Below are 22,743 nucleotides of genomic sequence, written 5' to 3' on the forward strand. Positions count from 1 at the left end.
AACATGCTCATCCAGTTTTTAATCTCGTTGACATTCTAAGTGCTCTGACACCTGCTCGGGACACATCTCAAACGTTTGCTCTGGCTACATTTTGTGAGGGCCCTTACGTCCCCCTGTGACGGGGACCCCTCGTTATTATAATTAAGGTTTACGGTACTTTTGGGGTACGTAACATGCGTGAAAACTTTCAAGAGTTTCACACATCAGTCACTGGCCATAAGGGCGTGCCAAAGTTACGGGGGGGGGCTCTATAGCACATCCCTTTTGAGCTACAGTCACCAAACTTTGTACACATCTCATCAAGCCGGACAACTTTCGCGCTGACGGTCATAAGCTCTGTCCAAAAGGAAACTGGCCATTTTGGATTGTTTGAAAAATGCATGCCCTGGAATTTGATATATTCAGGAATTGTTACAGGTACCAAATGTGGGCGACATTATGTCAAGACATTGACTATGCTAAATTGCAAAAGGATTTGATATCGAATGGTGTTGCCATGGCAAAGTGGTGTGGCTTTTTTTTTTTTTTTTTTTGTCAATTTGAATAAGGAAATGTCTATCTTCTGCAGGCATGGTTTGATTTGCATGAAAATTGAGCCAAATGTTTGTCCTTTTGCAGACTGATCGCATTTGTGGCTATTGTGGGTCACGGCCATAACGCCACCAACTGGCGGAAGTGTCGCTTAACGGAATTTGAAATATCCCTATTATGTTAACCTGAATTGCTTAAATTTAGAATAATGTCAAGACAGTACAGATTTAAAATTCTGAAGGGATTTTCCCATTTCTTTGAGATTTATCAATCAATTAGTTCTCTACACAGTGGATGTCTAGATTTTAGTATTTCCATGGAGCCAATAATGTAATGGTTTTAATTTTTTTTTTTTATTAACCCAGCCAATGCAATAGCCAGCCAATAATGAAAACTTTATTACATTATGGGCAAAAAGTTATTATGCTATTGCTTCAGAAGTTACATTATTGACTTTCTATTCTTAATGTAATGTATTACTTTTATTGGCAGTTATACATTCAAATGGTATAACTGTGCTTGGAGATTTGTAGCAGCCAATAATGTAGTAAAGTCAAAGCTTCTATGCTATAGTCTAGTTTTCAGAGTTATGATCTGGCACACGTCCAATCACAACAGCTGCTCTGTTTAGTTAATCTTATCACTTCCTTCATGGTATGAAAAGAACAGCCCAAGGCTAAATTGTCCAGCCAGTTAAGAGTTAACTTTTTTTTTTTTTTTTTTTTGCTTTTCACTTTTATAAACAATTGCACTTCAGTCACAGTTACACTCTCGCTAACACAAACTTTGACACTTTTTACAAACGCAAGGCCTTTATAAACTGAGTGCTCAAAATACAATAAAATTCTAAACTATTCTACCACCTCTCTTAGGTGACCTACCAAGCAGCCCTTGCCGATTCACTTCCTCGACACAAAGCGGTATTAGTAGGATTTTTGCCTACCTGTGCAGCCCTCTTGCTAATATAGCAGAGCGGTATCAGCACAGCTTTTTTTCCTGCCTACCCATGCAGACCTCTACACGCTACGCAATAAAGCGGTATCCGTAGGACTTTGTACACATTCCTTACATTTTCACTGTTATCCATCAAGGCCCACTTAACAGTAAAACAAATTTTTGCATGCAAGTAAATTCTTTTGGAATCAGAAATTTCTTATTTAATTTGGAGAAGCTTTTAAGAATGCTCTTACCACTACGGGCAGACCTGTGGCAAACTACACAATTTTATACTAAAAGCAAAGTTTACCTCACATGGCCACCAGTTTGTGTAGCTCGCCTCGTGCCAGCCTGATGCAGCAGCCTGCATTCCGCTCCTGTTCCAATCCCACTTGTCCAAAGTAATTATGTCGTGGCAGATTCCCCAAAACAGCCATCGAAGTTCAGCCGAGTCAAAGATTTCTAGGAGGCGCAAAATTCTGATTCCAAAAATAGACTTATTACAGAGTAACGAAGCCGAGGTGGTCCATGGAGCGTCTAAAATTACACTTCAGAATCATGCTTTTTATTTTTATACAGTTTCTGTTCCTCTGAGTGATGGCTTCCATCCAATGAAACTTCTTATGCCTCCCTAGTTTCATCTTCGCCGTCTCCCTTCTAGCTGGTAACGTTTGACCCCCAACGTGCATCAATGACTGCAAAAGCATGACTAGTTAATTTGATGTATAAAACACACTGTAATCACTTCATATGGTTACAAATTTTATATTGACTAATTATCCTTGCATTAATTTGATTTAGTATATTAAATTAGTCATTTGGTTACACATTCCTAAAAATGGAGATTTGTACATGTTTAATCTCCTAGTACTAATTGGTGCATATCATCTGCCTTTTTTTGGACACCAGGCAGTTCCTGTCTCTGACATTAAGTCATCCTTTTAATATCCACCTTTTATAGTCAAAGTTTAGCAAATAAAGGCTGTCCACATGTTTTTCATGTCCTTTCTAGCACAAATTAACGCGCAGCTCTGCTCAAAACATTAAATTATCCTTTTTAGCATCCCCACACACGTCTCCCTTTCAGTCATACAAAATTTGACCGGAAGAGGCTGTAATTCTCCCTAGAGAAGCCAAGCTGCATTTTTCCATTGATTTGCACTTAGTTTAATAATCAGAGTAAATGATAATTAAATGAATAATTTAAATAACACTTTTCATAATGCAGTTATTCATAGTACATTGATTACACTGTCATTTTTAGATCATTGTATATTGCATACATATTCAATTTATCAAATGAATTTAACTGAATGATTAAACTATTCCATAATAGATGATTTAAATTGATCAAGTTACTGCATTCAGTAAGCCCTTTGGTGGTGAGACGGGGCCATTCATCCCGTTAGATCTTCAGTGGTGATCTTGTTCATGTAAGATCATTAGATCATTTTTGCCCTCAGTGGTTGCACTTTGGAAATTAAAAAGTCATTTGCTATTGGAGTTTGTGTGATTTCACAAATGTTAAATCTACCAATACCAGCTGCGTAGTAAATGGGTCTTATTAGAGCATACACATGTTATGTGCTACGTTCAGGAGCGGGTTTGGTTATTAGCAATTAATAATTTGCGATCGTAGGAGAGAGCAGCTGTTAGTTTATCACTCGGATGCGGTGAATGGCTCAAACCAGCCCGTGGTCTTTGGTTCTTTAATGGATAAACTCAGTGTGCCGGTCTCATCCGCGATGGTGGAAATACACAACAGTCCAACGTGGTTGGACTACAACACAGCAAATCTCAATGATAACAGTACATTACAGTAATACCTTAAGTATTATTAGCAGCAATGAGCGGACTCAGTGGTCCGTAAACTGTACAAGCAATAACCTTGATACACAAGAATAACACTAATATTCTATCTCTGCCCAGATGTAAACCTCTTACTTGAATCGCGTGAGGATGCAAGTAGAACGTGTGTTTATCCATCGTTTGATTCCGACTCTGTTCCTCGGCTCGGGTGATGACGGGAGGCCGTTTCCTCACGCTGGCGGCAGGTGGTACGGCTGCTGATTCTCGACGGGCTGGCAGAGAAATCGGCAACGTCGACTCTGTTGAAGAGGGAAGAGAAATATTCACTTCTGCAAGCAAACGGATTAAGATGTGGATTGCTTGGCGATCTCCTTTTGGATCCGGTAGAGTGTTCAGTGGAACACGGTAATCTCAACTTGTCCAGCGAGATGGAGATTTGTATGGCCACAGTTTCAAGTCGTACGTTACTTCCTTGTGCAGCGAGGCTACACCTGAGAGCAGTGATGAGCTGCATCTACGCATGCCATGCAAAGTTGCTGGAAGTGATGCCCAGAAGAATCTCGGAGGTATTTCTACTCCCAATGAGGTCGTGGTTGAGGGGCGTTCTGTCGTGCGCCTCATCCAATAGGAGTTGAGAGTTTGATCCTTTGGAATTTCTCACACAGGTGAAAAGTGAGCAAGGCTTCATGGGATTTGTAGTCTTTTGGACTTTGATTTTGGTACGGTTGTTATCAGTAAGATTTTATGACTGTGTAGGCCTCAGTCAGGCTTTACGACTGTGTGCAGGCCTGCCTTTTTTTTTTCTTTATATCGGAGTACATGAGGCCCAACACACTAAAAATTACAGTGATTCCTGAAATATGCTATTCATGCCATATTCTTTGTTGGCTACACCTCCAAAACAAACTTGGAACATTTAAGCTGAATTTATTTCTATTTTGTACAAGTCAAATTCACATTGGCATACTTATTAACGTGATAAAACCACTATTACTTTAATAAATTGTACACATCGCAACAAACTCCATTTACAATGACTTCTGTCACTCACTGCAGGTTTACACTGAGACCTGCATTTCGATGTGAGCTCAGTGACGCTCTACACAATGTTCTGCACTCTTGCGAATGCCGATTAGACCGCTTTTTTAATGAGCATAATTATTTACACCACGTCTATGCCTTGATTAGAACGGAAGCATTTTAGTTTTGTGTTGCTCATTTGCAGTGTATTTATCATTTACGTTCAAAGCGAGTGGCACAATATGCAATTAATCCAAAATAATTCCAAAGTGCTTTTTCGCTCTTGTTCTACTGCTTTTCAGGTGATGTTTCTTCAGTATCTTTGTGTGCCACTGCGAACAGAGGTGGAACAAAGCAAGCATTTGGGCATTCAGACATTTTAAAACTTTCACGATTACATAGTGGCAATCGTAATCACGATTTTAGTTTTTCGATTTATTGGGCATCCCTAGATTGAATGTCAAATTCTCAGGACCTAGAGTGGTAAATCTAGGGATAAAAGCTGTCAAATTATGTAAGATATTTATTGGAGCACTTTATTTGGTCATCAAGAATGACTATTTATCAAAGTGAAAGTTATTTGAAATATACAGTACTGTGCAAAAGTCTTAGGCACATAAGATGGTTATTTATATTTTCAAGTTTAGTGTGTCAATAGGAAATATACATTTTAGACTACCAAACGTTTCTTTTGCAAATAGAATAGAAGAACAGGGAGCCCTGCAACAGTTGGCATGGTCCCCACAGAATACTGAGTCAGTCTGGAACGAGACCGAAGCAATTGAGAGAGCCTAAATGGATTGAAGTACTGTGGCAAATTCTCGAAGCTATAGTTTATCCCAAGATAATCTATATCCAGGTGTACCTAGGAGAATTGGTAATATTTTGAAGGTAAAGGTGGTCACACCAAATATTGAGTTTTTTTTTTTTTTTTTTATACTGGACTTTATGACGTTAATTGATGAATAAAAATAATGCCATAAATCCTTTTCAAAGACATCCTTGCTATGCAACATTTTTCCCAAGTGTCAAACTTTTGCACAGTACTGTATCTGTGCATAACCTAATTAATATTCATTAGTTTAGTGAGGTCATAATCAGCGTCCTCAACTTTTTAAAACAAAGTGACGCTTAAGGATGCAGGCCATGGTGAGTGAGGTGTGCCTTGCAATCTAGCTGGTAGTTGGCAGCAGTTCATTTGACATTCGGTCTATTGTAGTAGACCGAAGTGATGCACTCAGTGACCATCAATGTGTCCCTTGTTATCTGGTCAGCACACGCTGCAGTTAGTCATCGCTCAGTAAGACACAGTGGTGAAAGTGGAGCATCAGCCAGGACCAAAGCTGAATCGGATAAGGCTCTGTTAATCTGATGAGACAAGGAAATAAATGGAATAATTTTAGTATATTTTTAAAGTAGATTTATAGAATATTTGAAGTGTTCCAGCAGACCTAACTAAAGTAGCCTAGTCAACGCAACAGCAGTGTCTGTGGACTAAATGGTGGATCATTTTGTCTTTGATACAACATGCAGTCAAGACCTATAAAAAGTTCATGCAATCTGTAAACTAATGCAATCATTAGCAAAACTCTGACTCTATAGCTATTTTTGCACACATTAACATGGCTGACCAAGGTAATTAGATGTGTACAAACATTCTTTGGCAGGTTTATCACTAGGACATAGGTAGACGTTCTCATCTACTGGCTATGTAATAGAAAAAGGCCATGCTGACTGTTACAATATGTTTCCATATCTGTGTCAGTTGGTATGCTTGCAAAATATTTTTTGTATATTGGAATTGCCATGCAAAAAGAAAGCATAAACATACATCATAAGCCAGTTGTCAATATTTATGTAAGCATTTAACAATATGTTTGAATCACTTACATGGTAAGGTGGATGGAGTCTTTTAAAAAAAAAAAAAAAGAACACTAAACAGTATTCCCACTTCTGTTCATACATGCAATGACTGCATTTTAATTGTCTAATCCTCGTATATTATGTTCACTAAAATATAAAACATACATCAGGCCAATAAATACGAGCCTTTATTTCCATGTTTTTGTTTTTCGATCAAAATGACAGACATCCTCAGACTAATAAAAATGTAAAATAAAATAAGGTTACTGTATTGTTCATATGTAAGAGAAACTGCCTTTATCAACACGTTGTAAAAGTTGATAGCTATTCATCGTTAAAGTCATTTTTAACACGTAAATGAGGGACACAAAAGCCATCAATGTGCTTACTACATAGCTAGCACATCTAGATAGCTAAAGTTAGCGATCATGCTACATGCCATGAATTAATTGATAGGCAGTGCTCCATCTGAATAAAGAGCCTTACAGCTGTTGTACAAGTTCCAAATATGTTGGAATTTGGTTAACTTTATAAAAAAGAAAAGTTACCTCTTCAGTGTCTGCATCATCCCTCTTTCTCCAACTCCTGAGGTGCCTCCTTCCCGGTGATGGCCAGCAGTCAATAGAATTTATTCATGCAAAGTTTTGAGCTGAGAGTGGAGGAAGTTAGGAGACAGTCAAATCTTCTGGGGAGACTTGTTCTGAGAGAACATCAAGACAAATCAACCGATTCTGAAAAGGACAAAACAGGAACGGTTCTTGGGTTGAAGTAAGAGTACATAATGGACAACTCTTCAGATGGTGGTAATAAAGATATGGAGTTCCAAGAATTACAAAATAAAAGGGGGGAAAAAAGAAATAACATGGGTGATGAGTCTGAATATGAGCAGATGTATACAAGTAAAAACAGGGATACAGGGCAAAGGGTGATGAGAAATAGTGAGGGGAAAAGACATAAGTTATGATCACATCTGTCAAACAAGCGGAACAATACATGCATCCTGTTAAATTGTTAAAAGCGATAGAAAAAGAAATAGGAGCAGTGAAAGGGGCAACATGGCTGAGCAATGGAAGAGTATTAAGTGTACAGATGAAAATCAGAGCAAATGTTCTAAAACTAATCACTGGATGGTGGTAAAATAAGCTGTGCTGAAGTAGATGTGAAGAAGAGTGGGATGATTTCAGGAGTGCCCTTAAATGAAACCATGGAAGAAATAAAAGGAAACCTGATTGGAGGCAAATTTGCTTCGGCTAAAAGATTGATGACATGGAAAGATAATGAAAAGTGAGTCTTTCTATGTTGATACACTTTGAAGACAGCAATTTACCAGTAAAGGTGAAGCTAGGTTTCATCAGTTATGTGGTACGGGAATATGTACTCCCTCCTTTGCGTTGTTATAAATGTCAGCGTATAGGACATACTGCTGCTGTTTGCAAAGGGAAAATGCGTTATGCAAAATGTGGAGGAGAGCATGAATATGGGAAGTGTCAGGAAGGAGCTGAGCTAAAATGCTGCAACTGGGGGAGAGCACAGCACTGCATATGCAGGATGTCCAGAACAACAGCAGGCTCGTAAAGTCCACCCAGAATTTAACATATGCAGAAGCAGCTCGCAGAATAAAACATGTAGAAGAAACAAGAGTACAAAATGGACAGCAAATCTGACAAATGAGCCAATGAAACAGCTGAACTTGTTAAAGAATGACAGTTGAGTCAATATTAATATGAGCAAAACTGATTTTGTGGCGTTTATCTGTGCAGTGGTGAATGGCACTGCGCAGGTAGAAAGATCTGACAAAAAAAAAATTGTGGTAGAATGTGCAAACAAATTCTTGAATTACATAGGTATATCAGCAGAGCAAGTTCACAAGATATTAAAATCTAAAGAAGGGAAAACCGAAGGAAGTATAACAGCAAGCTATGATGCATCTCAGTATAGTGATATATAACATGTCTTTCCTGTTGCTTCATTGGAATGCCAGAAACTTAATTGCTAATGGACAGGAGTTTAAAAAATATATTGCAGATATGAATAAATTTCCTGATATCATCTGTATACAAGAAACATGGTTATGCAAGTCATTGGATTTTAAGCTGAATGGCTATGAGACAATAAGACGGGATTAATGGTAGAGGTGGAGGATGTGCGACATTCATAAAAGAAAATGTGATATACAGATATGTAAATAATGAAAGTAGTGCAGAGAGCATATGTACAGAAGTAATGGGTACACGGGGTAATCGGATTATTAAATTTCTATAATCCATGTTCAGAATTAACAGTAGATATCCTGAAAAATGCCATGGGAGAAATGTCAAACAAAATGATTATGTGGTGATTTTAATGTTCTTTAATGCAAGTAGTATTTGGGGTAGCAAGGGTACAGCTAAAAATAGACTAGACTAAAAAAAGAAATAATAGAAGAATTCATGGAAGAGAACTCTTTAGTGTGTCTAAATGATAGCAATCCAACAAGAATAGACATGAGGTGGAATGTCATGTTTGGATATCACAATAGTTTCAGCATCTTTAGCTGGTAAATGTATAGGTCAGTATCTAAGGATAATATAGGGAAGGGATCATTTTCCAATGGCCTGTGAAATTTAAAATAAGATTCAACTACAAAATGTAATTATGGTAATTATTTCAAATGTTATGTGAAGAGCAATTTGATAATCTGTGAGTAGAGGGTAATGTTGATGATGGGTATGGTAAAGTAGTGAACAACATTTATTTTGCAACCTCTGTCTATCCCACTATTAAGTGGTACAAGAAAGAATGTGCCATGGTGGTCAGAGGAATGCTTGACAGCAATCAGAGAAAGGAATAAAGCATTGCAGATTTTATAAAGAACACTCACTCCAGAAGCAGTCATAGATTATCAAAGGAAAAGAGCTTATGTTAAAAAGGTTATTAAAAGTACAAAAAGGACAGCATGGCAAAACTTCTGAAATACAATAGGGAGGGAAATCGAAATGAATGTATTCTGGCGTATGATAAAGAAGATGAATGGAACTGACAGCTTCAAAATGATACCTGTAATGGAGGAAAATGGGAAGGTAGCTATTACAAATAAAGACAAGGCTACAATGTTGGCTCAAACATTTGCTAAAGCTCATAGCATTGAGACTTTAGATGATGCATTCTCAACAAGACTACAACAAATTAATGTTGGAAATAGTTGCAAGAAAAAGCAAGAGTTTAATAGTAGTTTGGATGACTAGTTTTAATTATTTTGAGTTAAAAACAGCTAATAATAATACACCTGGTAAAGATATAAGTTATAAAATCTTAAATTATCATCAAAAGCATTAGAAACATTATTGGACTTGTATATGGAATGTGGGTGTCCTTCCTAAACAATGGAAAACTGCAATTGTGCTCCCTCTAGCTAAGCCTGGGAAAGATATAACAAAACTTAGTAGTTATAGACCAATTGCTCTTACCTCTACACTATGTAAAGTAATGGAAAAAATGATTGTGAGGCAACTGAATTACATTTTGGAGAAAAGGGAAGTGTTTTCAACGTTTCAAAGTGGTTTTAGGAAAAGTAGGTCTACAGTAGATGCTTTGGTATAGTTTGAAAATGAAGTTAAAGCTTTTGTAATGAAAAAATACATGATTGCAGTCTTTGACAGAAAAGGCTTATGACACTTTGTGGAGGGAAGGTTTGCTAATTAAACTGAATAAAATTGGAATAGGTGGCAAATTTTATAACTGGGTTTTAGACTTTTTATTCGAACGCACTTTTCAGGTTAAAATTGGAGAAGAACTATCAGCTCCTTTTTATAAAATTCTAAATGGAATTCCGCAGGGTAGTGCAATTAGCCCAATATTGTTTAATTTAATGATTAATAATGTTTTTGATAAAGTTAAAAAAACCAGGAATAGGATTAGCTCTTAATGCAGATGACTGAGCATTATGGAAGAGAGGCCGTAATATTAAAAATGTAGTTAAAGGCATACAGGAGTCGATTAAAGAAGTGGAGGAATGGTCACTGGATTGGGTCTAAAGTTTTCAATCTCAAAAACACAATGTTATTCACAAAGAACAAGAGGGCTGAACATTTAGATCTGAAGTTGTATGATCAAACATTGGAAAGAGTACCCAATTTTAAATATCTTTAGTTTATGGTTTGATGAAACATTAAGTGCATAATGGGCACTCCTTTTTCTCAACTATCAAACTTTTCTTGATTTAACATGAGTAGGCCATAGGAAGAAATAGAAATGTCAAAACCTTGTTCTGATTAAAAGTTAAAATAAACATGAATTTATTAAATAAATCAAAACAATATCTAACCATGCATTTATTTAAAGTAGCCAATAGCCTACATTTGGAAAATACCACTATTCTTACCCTCATTTCAGATTCAACCTGACCACAGGTGAGTTCATTTCCAAAGTAAATGAGAATCACTTGCTTAAAATCAAATAATTTTTAACTACTTCTAAAAGGTGCCAATTTAGTAAATGTAGATGTTGTGGTTTGTTCAACTATACACCGAAGAGACACATGCCAAAATTTTTCTGGAAGAAATTGTGTATTATATGAAATAAGTGCAAGTGTGTGACAATACTTTTGGCCATGATTGTAGATAATGTCAAATCGACAATTCGACAATTAGCCTATGCATCTTGTAAGAACCTGAAAGTTTCTTTATTTTAAAATATCTCTGTGGATCCTGCTCTTTTTGGTTTGGAGAACTACTCAGACAAATATATAATATAATGTGTATAATATATGTATGTATATGTGTAGAGAGATGAGGAATTGTTTGTTTATTCATTTATTTTAAATGCGTTTGTCGCTTAAAAGCAACATCTTGCGGCAAATAAATAAATTTGCTATCATTCTCTCACTTGTGTAGCCTATGCCATGCACGCCGATACTATAGAGTGTTCATTAGACAAAACATTTTTATTTATATACATGCTTTATTTTGAACGTCCAGTTAAGACTTATAATTTATAATTATAATATTTTAATTTGTACTTGTTTGTCATCATTATTGGCGTGAACAGTTCACAAACGTTAAAGTGGGTAAATTTGGACAGTTGTTACCCATTGTGTATGTGTAAATGCAAACGTCATACTGCTCGATCTTATGAGCTCATAATGTAACTCAAAGTAGCTTCGTTTCCATGGCGAGTTTGTCACACGCATCTCAGATACAGCTATAGAGATCATGTACTCAGCGTACGAAAAATACCCTCTGTTTTACTGTGACATCAAGTTGTCTTATGACATATATTGATTGTTTTTATCACAATGATATCACAGATCATATTATTGTCTGCAGCGTAAAGCGACTTTTGGTACTCGATTACGCGCGCATTTGCGTTTTCATCCTGATCAAACTGGTTAAACTGTTCTCCCGCCAATCAATTGTATAGCCTATATTATATGTAAAGTGTTCTGCAGCTACTTGTTTAAGGTTGAAACAATTGTGTCACCGGCTTATGCTCGCTCTCTCTCTCTCTCTCTCTCTCTCTCTCTCTCTCTCTCTCTCTCTCTCTCTCTCTCTCTCTCTCTCTCTCTCTCTCTCTCTCTCTCTCGTGTGTGTGTGTGTGTGTGTGTGTGTGTGTGTGTGTGTAAAAGCAAACCCTAAAATATACTGCTCCATTTCTTTAGAGACGAAGTTCAGCCAGGCTTACAAATAAAATTAACTCGAGTAATTGAGCTAATAATCTAGTGTTGTTTCCAGGGCGACCTTGTCACAAGGGCATCTCAGTCACAGATCAGAGATCATCAGCTCAGCGCGTGAAAATGGCCTCTTCATGTTTTACTGTGACATCAAGTAATGCAACTTGACATATATTGATCTGTTTATGATCTTTGATATTGTTATATTATTGCCCGCAGCGTAAAGCGAAAGAAACGTTTTGTTAATTACGCGCTACATTTGGAACTCCATTACGCGTTTGATCATCCGGATCAAAGTGGATAAGTTTGCGACGCATGACCCAAAGCTATAATAACGACAAACAGATACAAATTATAATATATTGTGTAAAAAGTAGATCTCTCAGTGCAGTCTCCACTAAGTGTTCACTGATATAAAATGTTGTTTGTGCTGTCTGCCTTTTGATGCAAGTATTTTTGTTTGATTAGTATTCCATATTAACCATTTTATAGACTATAATATATGTACAGTGTTTTGCCATCCATCCATAATGCACTCACCTGATTAGCTGTTTTTGCACGATCTGGGGCATATTTTAGGGTCACAGCAATCATTTCCTCCACACTCTGGGATTTTTGGTGTGGGTATGCCTTACTGCAGGCACCTTGATTCAATACAGAGATCACCGTTATTAAAACTAGAACTCAGATTAGAAAGTTCTATTCCAAAAGCATCAAACATTAATCTTGTTTTCAAAATAGACCATTAACTGCTATGAATATTCATGTACTGAGAACTAACAACCTTTACAATGTACGTTCTAATTTACAACCTATTTACATTTCAAATAATTTGAGATCTTGGGGAGTGACAGACACATTATTAGTCATTAGTGGCAAGTTTTTAAACTTGCGTATGATGACATCATTGATTAGGAGGTGCTGAAATTTAAGTTTTCCCTTTCTGCCTTTTTGTAACTGTACCGTCCCCATCAGGAGTTATCTCCTAATTTTTTTTCAGCATCCTCTTAATTCCACCTAAGTTGCATCCACTCAGACACCGATAACGAATCTACAAACAAAAACAATCAGTAATTAAACACTAGTAAATTTGTTTTTAAATTATTACAGGTTAACAGTGACTAGTAATGTTGCTTGTTATGGCACATACCATCTTCTTTTGAAAGTCAGGATCTTTCAGCTTATTACACAGCTCTTCTAATTCCTCCACAGTCTTACAAGGCTCCTCTAGCAGCTCTGTATGATCCGAGACAGAGGTGCTTGGCTGGCTCATTGACTGCTGTATTGTTCCGACCGCTGCTGTGATGTCCTGGATTTGGTCTAGTTTCAGCATGATTCTCCTCTCCAAACTCTCAAATAACTTGTATATTTCTGTCCAGAATTTGTTTTGAAACATCAATGACATTACTAACTACAGCAATGAAAAAATTAACACTGCCATAAGTCAACAAGTCTGTTTGGGAGACAATTAATAAAACTAAGATAATTATGATGAAATTAAATACAATCTTGAAGAGATTGTGGGTCAATCACACTTCCTAAAACAAGTCACAAAAACATTTAGATCAATATCTGTATCCATGTGTGTGGTTATCAAAGATTTAAAAATTTAGTGTACCTTGATTCTGCCTGTTGGCAAAAACTGACTGATGTGGCTGCAGTTGTGATGTTGAAGGAGATGGAAGTGTAAACACATCACAAACAATAAAAACAATCATTAGATTCAAAAAAATTACGATGACTGTATTTGTAATTGATGACTGTAAAACCCATTATTAGTCCAACATTTGTGCCTGCTCGAGCTGTTCAGTTTTTTTTTTTTTTAATTTGTTTACAGGCATAAAAATAATGTTATTAGCATATTGTTTAAATCATGTGGCTATACTTTGAAAACAAGTATAATGTTTATGTAACGTTGTAAGTGCCTCATTGAAACAGAGTTTTGCCTTTATTTTTTTACAGAAAAGGAGAACTGAATTGAAATTAAATTTTGTAGTAATCAACATTATACCACAAATAATGTAGACTGAGTTTAACCTGGAATATTTTTTTAATTCCATGGAAGTATAACTATTTAAATGACTGAAAATATTTAAATGTACTCACAGTAAGGTGCCTCAGGCAACATCACAGTAGATCTTTTTTCTTTTTTTCTTGGTTGCTCATCTAACTCAGAAAAAAACAGTGAGTAGATAAATCAGAATAGAATACACATATGAAAGTAAATCGTAGTGACCTTACCTTCATCAGGCTCCTCATAAATAAAAAAAAATAAATATTAACAGGGACTTTGAAAGATTTGACATTTCTAAATGTATAGGCCTTCCTAAATTAGGTCATTTTTGCACAACATAGAAAGGGGCTTCTCTGTATTCTTTAGATTATCATCTAACATTTTGTTATAACTATTCAACTGTTGAATATTTTTTTAACTTTCTACTTGCACTCAGGTGCAATTGCTGTTGATCTTGACCGTTTATTTTCTTCGCTCTCAAACTGAATCTCATCTTCAGGGCCAAAAGAAATAAGGCAAGAAATAAGTATTTGATATCAATTAGAAACAAAATGGTCCTGTTCTGAATCATTTATACCCACTGTTTAACCTCATATTTAACAATGAATGCAATGAGTGACATGATGATTTACTGTCCTCTTGAAATGTAAAACAAAATGAGCATTTAAAGAAAATGTGTATAGACAGCATGCATTTTGGCTTTCCTTGATCATTCCAACTTAATTTGTTTTATGTATACTTCCAATGTTGTGCCCTTCTGGGCTTGCTGGGCTGGAATTCTTCTGCAAGAAACAAAAGTTAAAACTGCAATTGTCTTTCAATGTGAAGAACCTTACCTAATTTACAGTGTCAGCACAGATCTAATACCTCCTAAATCGTCTTGGTGGGATGATCTTTTGTACACTATTTCCATCAGAGTCCTCAACCTGAGAGGTTTCCAGTGCTTTTTGGGCCTGATATCTTGCCATGTTGTAACTGTTCTCAAAATAGCATAACTTTTGCTTAATATACATTTATATAAATTTATATTTTAGAATGGTTGCAGGTATTTGAGATTAAAAAGAACCTTGGTATTATTTTGCGTACTTTACCTGCGTCAGAAAATACTCTGACTGCATATTTTGCCCATAGCTGTTTGTCTGGAATGGCAAATTTTTTGACCATGGTCCCAGCATTTGAATTGGGCCAATAGCAAAACAATATCTTTCAGACAGAAACAAGAATGTTTGTTTAATTTTTTATATGTATGTAGTTGACTTTGTTTAATGTTTATCATTTGTTTTTTTATAAAACATATGGACTAAATCCTACCCCATCATTCCACTCTAACCACAAGGATGGTGCCACCTCAACCTCATTTTGCTCAATGAAATGGAGCACAACATAGTGCTGAAACCTGTAAGTAAAGTTCAGATAAATCTGTAAGTTCAGCTTGCAATACACACATGAATTGTACAAAATTATCTATTAATAGACAACCATTGGCTACTTCCTCTAACCTCATGCTTAAACTGTGTCTTCAGATAGATATTTTTTTTTTGGTTTTTTGTACTGGAAACATCTAGGTTGTTTTCGGCCTCGTTTTCTACATGCATGGTCCAGTTTTCAAAAGGGCATATGGCGCTGGAGAGCAAGTCACTAGAAGGGAGGAAGCTGTAAGAGGCAGAGATTCATGGGGTAAAGCTTCAGGAGGCAGAGACTCAGGGGTGAAGCCGAAGGGGGTGAAGCCGAAGGAGGTAGAGACTCCGGGAGCGAAAGGAATAGTTCAAGGTGAACTACTCCATTTATGTACATTTTGTCACACCCTAGAAAGTATGAAGTATGCACACCACAATTCTGATCCCATGGTTTTCCTCCATGATGAATGCCCTCCTCTGAAGTGACTTTCTGTCTAGACAAAGCATTTGAGAATGCCTAATGTCATGTATGTTCCATACAGATGGGAATCACATGGTGTCATCAGATATGGCTGTAAATTTGTGTACACCCTGCATAACACTGTGCTGTCCACTTCTGACACCAGCTCGCAACATTGTTCAGGGCTTAACACAAACACATTGTTTGGGCACTTGAATGACATCAACTTTTTTCCTTGTTTTCTATCTTCGACTTTCTATCTTCCTCCAGATGATTTGCAACTTGTGCTAAAAAAAAATGTTCTTCATCTGATGAAGAGAGCTCTCAAACTTGAATGCACTGCAGTTGTCAAGGCTGCCAAAGTTTTGGGCATCTTCTGCAAGGTGCAGCAAGGAATGGACATTGTAAACTAAATGTCTCCCCATATAGCTCCCGTCCTCTCTCCACAAAATATTTCAGCAGCTGGTTTGCATAAGGCCCTTGTGCCTTTGTAAGATCTGGGCTCACTAAAATGCAAAGAGCCATGCTGAAACAAGAAGTGTTCATACAGCTGATCTTGTAGAACTCCCTTCAGAACGATCTTCCCTGTGTACAGAGCAAACTGTCTGAACTCTGTTGCTATTCCTGACTGCTTTGACAAAGCAGTCAGGAATAGATTTCTTTAGTGTCATCAGCCTCTCGCTTACACGGGTCACATCTCCTGATGACATGCGGAAATCTCTTCTCCCTCTTGTCCACAACAGCAGCAACTTTTTCATTACCCCAAGACAGCTCTGGTGCATATAATCTATGGGGAATGATTTTATCATGTCAATTGGGAGGACAGAGAAGGGTGAGATCTGCTCTTCTTGATGGTGTTCAGGTTGCCAGCACTCCCTGAATGATTCATCTGTCCTCATGGTTAGGTTATTTGTTTCAGGATGTATCATCCGGCCATCCCAGGATCCCCTCTGGTTGCATCTATCTCACCCATAGTATCCAGAAAACTGCTTTACACACTTGACCATAGCTTTTGCTGGAGCATCACAGGTAACACATCTTAGTTGGATGTTTAAACATTTGCCTCCCCAGGTCAGACCCTCCTGGATTAGTTCTGCCAATTCCTGAACCGTGTCCTTGACAAAGTTTAGAGTTTTGGGTTTGGATGCAGCAGTGGATATGCACAGGGGGAAAATGCATTCTGGTGACATGTTTATGGAACAGAGAACTGGCCAGTGGTATAGGTTTGAGCTTTTGAATAATGGCAGCCCATCAACGTTTATGGAGAGGCCAAGTGACTGGCAGATGGTCTGTCACAGCTGCAGGATATTTGATCAGATGTTTTGAGAGCTGATCTGCCACATTAAACTGTACACTCTCAACACCATCTTTGGTAGTAAGTTCATAATGGTTCTCATTTCCAAAGAGTGTCCTTGCAGTATGGGGGAGTTCTGCATGCTTTTAAGGATGTTTAAGACAGCATCCAAAGCATTCTGTTTAACTTGAAACATAATGCCCATTCTGAAAGTTCTTTCCTGAGCGTGGGTGTCATCTTGTTCGCTCTCAGAACTTGACAAGGCTGGATCTGAAAACATGTTAAGATTATCCACCTCAAAGTGCTGGGTGTGACGAAGGCTGTCACTTTCAGCAATGCTGGCTATCTCAACTGAAGTGATCATTTCTTTGTTGGCTGCTGCCTCTTGTGCCCTTGACACTCTAGCCCAGATTTTGTTGTACTGCCTCTTATGCTCTTTGGATATCATCAAGCTACTGTACTGGTGTCTCTGCCAATAATTCAATAAGTTACATTTTTCAATACATTTCCAGATTTAATCTGTTTTTCTCAAACTACCAGTATCAACCATATAACATAATTTGATTTGGCACTGAACTTACCTTTTTGTAGGACATATTTGCCAGAAGTAAAGGCTGAGAAAACAGAAATAATCAAGTTAATATATATATATATATATATATATACATCAAACTATTTAAAACAGGATAAATTTAAGAAGCTGCTTAAATGTTGTTACTCAGATGTACCCCCCCCCCCCCGCCCCCAACCCACCACCATACTGTTACAATTGCTTTTATTAAAGATTAAGTTGGATGTTTACTTAAATATTGTGTTTATATTAAACGTAATAAGTGAAATTTTTTTGTGACAGCATATAAAACGAAACTCGTAACACATGGTTTTAAGTAAACAATTTGTAAAATTTTCCTAGTTAGAATTTTTCATATAAATTTACATTTTAAATTTGAATGTAGTATTGTATAAAGGTTTAAAGAGAATTCCAAAAAGATATTTATACATACATTCAGGCTGAATCAATGGGCTGCACAGGCTACACCCAGCTGTGACCTTAAGTTCATGAACCAGATTTCTACAAATACAGGAGGTGAATTATTGTGATTTGGCCCAAAGTTTCTTGCATTTACGATCCGCTTAAACTACTACTTTTCAGTGTGTCTGCCAAAGTATTCAATACTATAATCCATTTTGTTTAAACTCCAGTACAATAGGTGGCGGTATGCATGTAGTGTGCTGCCCGCCAGTATACCCACAGGAGAACAGGAAGTCGGGCCATATCCGCCTATATTATGCACACAGCACGGCTGGCAGACTACGGGGACAGAAAACCCTTTGAAAGTAAATTGTTTTTTTTTTTTGTTTTTTTTTGCATAATTTAAATGTCTCGAAAGGTTAATATATTAATACTTTCACTCACCACAAATGTAACTATGTGCCCAGTTGTCACGGAGAAAGTGGTGTAATGGAGCTGCGACGTACTAAAAACTAAGTCACTAAAATACGAGACTACAAACCTTAACCTACGATACCTAATGCAAACACTTAAACAATCAAATATAGCAAGTAAATATAGCTACAATCTAACTGTACACTGAATAAACTACAAACCTTAACCTATAGTAAATATAACGAATCAAACTATACACTAACTAATATAAATACTATATATGATAACTATAACTTAACCTATAAAGAAAACTTAACGAAATAACTAACTTATCTAACAATTAACTACAAAATACACCCAATTTATGAAAGACGAAATCAATAGGAGCTTTTTTTTCAACCAACAGACGTTAAGGCAGTTGTGTCAGTTGAAGTATCAAGCGGGAGACTTCATTCCGTTTGCATTCAAATGTGTTTTATTCCCGCTCTGTCAGGACCTATAATAATATAATACACATGATAACAATGAGATATGCTTTCATCTTTCCTGTTACAACACAACTTGTTTCCTTTCTACATACTAGACAAACAGAATTTGATAACATGGTTACATAACCATGAAATGTCATAATTGAAATCGGCATGATGCTTTTAGTTTTGCTGAATTTTAATTGTGTTGTGTAGCTTGACAATTCATCAAAGTGTAACAAATGTATGTTTTCTATAGATGGGTTCCCTATTAATGGGAGGCTTGTTGCTGTTTATTCCAGACGCTAAGGCTGACTATGAAACATCCTGTTTGTGAAGACACAGTTGCTGAATCCCATCATAACAATGGAGGTTTGCAGGCCACCATGCTGACATGTGAGTCAAAATATATAATTTTTCAACCATATTTAACATTTTCAGTGTAGGGACATTCAGTGTCAATTTTCCTGGTTACAATGTTTGAATAATTATAAATAATGATTATTAAGGTAATAAATTATTTGTTAAGAAGCTGAGAAGGGGAGCTTCTGGCTATGGATAAAAAGGAAGTTTAAAAAGTAAGCAGAAAGAAAGAATAGGCAACTTGATCGATATCTGGGGAAGGCTTGAGCTGAGGTTTATAAGCCACATGGAACTGGAGGCACGGGAGCACTGTGTGTGACACGATACCAGTAGTGCACAGAGTACGCACCTCAGTACCATTAAGTCGCATATGGCCTCTTCGAGGCATTATGACATACAGCCACAACCTTTGAATCAGCCAATAGTGAGCCTGCAAGGGTAGTCGCAGCATCATGACACCATTCATTCATGATATACTTAAGACATTGAAACAATTATTTTAATATTTAAATGTATTTTAAAAATTTGCTTTGCATTATTTGCAAAAATATTACGAATAAGTACATGCATTTATTTTACAGTTGTCTGGACATGTCCTCTTTTTCAGCCAGCTGGGATTTCTAAATTTGCAAAAATGTGTTGGATTCGGCTTTAGTTTCATTATGATGTGCTTATGGTCTAATACTTCATTATGTGTGCACATACTGGTATTGCTTTAACCACTCTCTGTAACTCCTGCCTTCTCGCACACCAGTTTAAATGATGGGTGTAGAATGTGATGCAGTCCAAGTTTACATGAGGATGTACAGGTGCATCTCAATAAATTAGAATGTCGTGGAAAAGTTCATTTATTTCAGTAATTCAACTCAAATTGTGAAACTCGTGTATTAAATAAATTCAGTGCACACAGACTGAAGTAGTTTAAGTCTTTGGTTCTTTTAATTGTGATGATTTTGGCTCACATTTAACAAAAACCCACCAATTCACTATCTCAAAATTAGAATATGGTGACATGCCAATCAGCTAATCAACTCAAAACACCTGCAAAGGTTTCCTGAGCCTTCAAAATGGTCTATCAGTTTGGTTCACTAGGCTACACAATCATGGGGAAGACTGCTGATCTGACAGTTGTCCAGAAGACAATAATTGACACCCTTCACAAGGAGGGTAAGCCACAAACATTCATTGCCAAAGAAGCTGGCTGTTCACAGAGTGCTGTATCCAAGCATGTTAACAGAAAGTTGAGTGGAAGGAAAAAGTGTGGAAGAAAAAGATGCACAACCAACTGAGAGAACCGCAGCCTTATGAGGATTGTCAAGCAAAATCGATTCAAGAATTTGGGTGAACTTCACAAGGAATGGACTGAGGCTGGGGTCAAGGCATCAAGAGCCACCACACACAGACGTGTCAAGGAATTTGGCTACAGTTGTCGTATTCCTCTTGTTAAGCCACTCCTGAACCACAGACAACGTCAGAGGCGTCTTACCTGGGCTAAGGAGAAGAAGAACTGGACTGTTGCCCAGTGGTCCAAAGTCCTCTTTTCAGATGAGAGCAAGTTTTGTATTTCATTTGGAAACCAAGGTCCTAGAGTCTGGAGGAAGGGTGGAGAAGCTCATAGCCCAAGTTGCTTGAAGTCCAGTGTTAAGTTTCCACAGTCTGTGATGATTTGGGGTGCAATGTCATCTGCTGGTGTTGGTCCATTGTGTTTTTTGAAAACCAAAGTCACTGCACCCATTTACCAAGAAATTTTGGAGCACTTCATGCTTCCTTCTGCTGACCAGCTTTTTAAAGATGCTGATTTCATTTTCCAGCAGGATTTGGCACCTGCCCACACTGCCAAAAGCACCAAAAGTTGGTTAAATGACCATGGTGTTGGTGTGCTTGACTGGCCAGCAAACTCACCAGACCTGATCCCCATAGAGAATCTATGGGGTATTGTCAAGAGGAAAATGAGAAACAAGAGACCAAAAAATGCAGATGAGCTGAAGGCCTCTGTCAAAGAAACCTGGGCTTCCATACCACCTCAGCAGTGCCACAAACTGATCACCTCCATGCCACGCTGAATTGAGGCAGTAATTAAAGCAAAAGGAGCCCCTACCAAGTATTGAGTACATATACAGTAAATGAACATACTTTCCAGAAGGCCAACATTTCACTAAAAATGTTTTTTTTTATTGGTCTTATGATGTATTCTAATTTTTTGAGACAGTGAATTGGGGGTTTTTTGTTAAATGTGAGCCAAAATCATCACAATTAAAAGAACCAAAGACTTAAACTACTTCAGTCTGTGTGCATTGAATTTATTTAATACACGAGTTTCACAATTTGAGTTGAATTACTGAAATAAATGAACTTTTCCACAACATTCTAATTTATTGAGATGCACCTGTATGTCTTACCTGTATCTTTTTCATTTTTCTTTTCCAGCAATTTCAGCATTGGACTCGTTTCCATCCTGTTTGGCCTCTCCTGCATTTGCTGTCATTGCTTGCATCTGATTCAGCAACTGTCATTCTGCATTTCTGTTTACTTGCATTTTGAACCCTTAGCAATAATAAAAGTCTTAGGAGTTTTCCATTTGGGCTGTAGTCGTGCATTCAAGTTTGTTTTTCCTTGATTTAATGTGGTTGTGTGGATATTTGCTATGATGACAATTATTTTTCACAGTACTTCATATATGGGAACATGCAAAGACTCTGCATGAAAAATAACCACTTATACATTATATATATTCATTCATTACACACAGACTGATATATTTCAAAAGTTTATTTCTTTTAATTTTGATGATTATAACTGACAACTAAGGAAAATCCCAAATTCAGTATCTCAGAAAATTAGAATATTACTTAAGACCAATACAAAGAAAGGATTTTTAGAAATCTTGGCCAACTGAAAAGTATGAACATGAAAAGTATGAGCATATACAGCACTCAATACTTAGTTGGGGCTCCTTTTGCCTGAATTACTGCAGCAATGTGGCGTGGCATGGAGTCGATCAGTCTGTGGCACTGCTCAGGTGTTATGAGAGCCCAGGTTGCTCTGATAGTGGCCTTCAGCTCTTCTGCATTGTTGGGTCTGGCATATCGCATCTTCCTCTTCACAATACCCCATAGATTTTCTATGGGGTTAAGGTCAGGCGAGTTTGCTGGCCAATTAAGAACAGGGATACCATGGTCCTTAAACCAGATACTGGTTGCTTTGGCACTGTGTGCAGGTGCCAAGTCCTGTTGGAAAATGAAATCTGTATCTCCATGAAGTTGGTCAGCAGCAGGAAGCATAAAGTGCTCTAAAACTTCCTGGTATACGGCTGCGTTGACCTTGGACCTCAGAAAACACAGTGGACCAACACCAGCAGATGACATGGCACCCCAAACCATCACTGACTGTGGAAACTTTACACTGGACCTCAAGCAACATGGATTGTGTGCCTCTCCTCTCTTCCTCCAGACTCTGGGACCCTGATTTCCAAAGGAAATGCAAAATATACTTTCATCAGAGAACATAACTTTGGACCACTCAGCAGCAGTCCAGTCCTTTTTGTCTTTAGCCCAG

The 22,743-nt window shown here is 37.3% G+C and overlaps 2 long non-coding RNA genes across 2 annotated transcripts; one reads left to right on the top strand and one right to left on the bottom strand.

Annotated features, from left to right (window-relative positions):
- Positions 1–4,804: 4,804 nt before the first annotated feature.
- LOC127434111 (uncharacterized) lies at positions 4,805–13,117 on the bottom strand. Its single transcript, XR_007895986.1, has 4 exons — positions 12,957–13,117; positions 12,347–12,857; positions 6,708–6,890; positions 4,805–5,664 (listed from the first exon to the last, which is right to left on the bottom strand). It is a non-coding gene; the product is annotated as an uncharacterized LOC127434111 (long non-coding RNA).
- Positions 13,118–18,199: 5,082 nt separating this feature from the next.
- Positions 18,200–21,770, top strand: LOC127434108 (uncharacterized). Its single transcript, XR_007895983.1, has 3 exons — positions 18,200–18,309; positions 19,085–19,221; positions 21,616–21,770. It is a non-coding gene; the product is annotated as an uncharacterized LOC127434108 (long non-coding RNA).
- The last annotated feature ends 973 nt before the right edge of the window (positions 21,771–22,743 follow it).

Source organism: Myxocyprinus asiaticus, chromosome 44, assembly GCF_019703515.2.
Source record: "Myxocyprinus asiaticus isolate MX2 ecotype Aquarium Trade chromosome 44, UBuf_Myxa_2, whole genome shotgun sequence".
In the NCBI taxonomy this organism is placed as follows: domain Eukaryota; kingdom Metazoa; phylum Chordata; class Actinopteri; order Cypriniformes; family Catostomidae; genus Myxocyprinus; species Myxocyprinus asiaticus.